Source organism: Notothenia coriiceps, unplaced genomic scaffold (genome assembly GCF_000735185.1).
Source record: "Notothenia coriiceps isolate Sejong01 unplaced genomic scaffold, NC01 NC01_scaffold00021905, whole genome shotgun sequence".
Taxonomy (NCBI): Eukaryota; Metazoa; Chordata; class Actinopteri; order Perciformes; family Nototheniidae; genus Notothenia; species Notothenia coriiceps.
Window position 1 is genome coordinate 21310 of NW_011354606.1, and position 2323 is coordinate 23632.

The following is a 2323-nucleotide window of genomic DNA, read 5'->3' on the forward strand; positions in this document are numbered from 1 at the left end:
CGGCGAGGTCTAGCGAGCAGAGGAAACGACAAGTCGGCTGCGGTCGTTGGGCTCAGGACAGCCGCATGCGTGCGGCCGGGGCTCACGGCCAACAGGAGACGAGGAGCTGGCGTTGGCCGGTACGCCGACAGAACTCGGGGAGCTGGCGTTGGCCGGTAAGCCAGTCCTGGAGCCGAAACTGGAGTCGGGACCATGGGTACTGGGGCCGGTACTGAAGCCAGAACCATGGCTGCTGGGGCCGGAACTGGGGCCGGAACCATGGCTGTGTGGGCCGGTTCCGTAGCCGGAACCATGGCTGCTGGGCACGGAAACGGAACACGGGACCATGGCTGTGTGGGATGGTACTGGAGCACGAAACCATGGCTGTGTGGGCCGGTACTGGAGCATGGAGCCATGGCTGCTGGGGCCTGTACTGGGGCTGGAACCATGGCTCTTGGGGCTCGGGCTGCTAGCTTGGCCTTGCGACTCCTTCTCTTAGCAGCCGCCTGAATGCTCCGTGGACCTCCATATGCCAGACGAGTTCCAGAATACGACTCCTGGACAGGAGCAGGAACTGGGGCAGAAGCATGGGTTGACTTCAGACGGAACCCACCGAGGCGTATGGTGCCAGGTTGGGAATTGGGAGACAGGGAGCTAGCATGCCCTGGGCTAGCAGGCCGGGAATCACACACCGAGAGGATCTTTGAAATCCAGCCAGGTAAGAACTTCACCAAACCTGGTTTCTCGATAGCCATCTGGCGCGCCTCTGACAACACAGCCTCCCGCTGCTGAACTCAGGGTGCTCTCTTCCATCGATCCGAGCAGTTAGCCAAAAAAAGGAAAAATTCACTAATTCCAGCTCGAACGGATCTGCTGGGCCCATTTCTTGGTTGGTGCTTTCTGATACGCAGAGTGAAGCAGGTAGGACCCAAACGCAGATAACACTTGATAATACCTTTATTTCAAGGACTTAATTCTACTTGGACAAACAAAACACTCTACGGTGAACTAGGTCACAAACAAAAGCAGCACCAACACTGAACACAGGAAGAGACAAGACTAAATACAGGGAGGGGTAATCACAAGACGAGAAACAGCTGGGCAGGGGAGGAGAAATACAAGGGCCACAGGTGAACAACTTCAGACAACTAGACACACCAGGGAACCTAACGACAGGAAAAGGACCAGACAATAACCCAGGAGGAAAACATGACAGGGAGAACAGCAAAATACCCAAACCTAGACATAGAAACTTGACATGACATGAGAATCGTGACAATCATATGATGTTAAAAGCTTTGCCTTCGAAAAGCTGAACGCAGGTGGCGAAAAACAAATCTCCAGGTTCACTTTGAAATCTATAAAGAGAGACTTGGCCTTTATAATTTGGAATTATTCCAAATTATAAAGGCCAAGTCTCTCTTTATAGATTTCAAAGTGAACCTGGAGATTTGTTTTTCGCCACCTGCGTTCAGCTTTTCGAAGGCAAAGCTNCACACATGTCATATTTGTCAACTCAGATGTGTATTTACCTATAGAAACAAAGTATTTTCTGTCCTTTAAGTAGGATTCAAATTAGAACTGTTGCAGAAAGTCCTACCCAGTTTTCTAGTCGGTCGAGTAATATGTTGTGGTCAACAGTGTCAAACGCAGCACTGAGATCTAATAATACTAACACTGAAGTTCTGCCACTGTCTGTGTTTAAGTGGATGTCATTGAAGACCTTTACAAGAGCAGTCTCAGTGCTGTGGTTTGGACGAAAGCCTGACTGTTGAAAAACAACCTTTTCAATGATTTTACCTAGAAATGGCAGGTTTGATATGGGCCTGTAATTGTTCATTACTGAAGCGTCTAGATTATTCTTTTTTAAGAGCGGTTTAATGACTGCAGTTTTCAGGGCATGTGGAAAAATACCTGAGTGAAGAGATTTGTTTACTATATGAAGTAGATCTGAGGCCATGCAACGAAAAACATCTTTGAAAAATCCTGTTGGAATAATATCAAGGCAGCAGGAGGAGGATTTCAGAAGTTGAATAATGTCCTCTAGGTTTTTATCATTAATCTGATGGAATTGTGTCATGATGTCTGAATTGATATTAGGTGGACATAGGGACAACACATTTGCTGTACCTGATACAGAGACACTGACTGCTTGTCTGATTTTCTGAATTTTGTCAGTGAAGAAGGAGGCAAAATCATTGCACGCCCTGGTGGATAGAAATTCAGAGGCTACTGACACTGGGGGGTTAGTTAGTCTATCGACGGTAGCAAACAAGGCACGTGCGTTGTTTTTGTTTTTGGTAATGATGTCAGAGAAGAAAGACTGTCGTGCGTTGACAGGGGT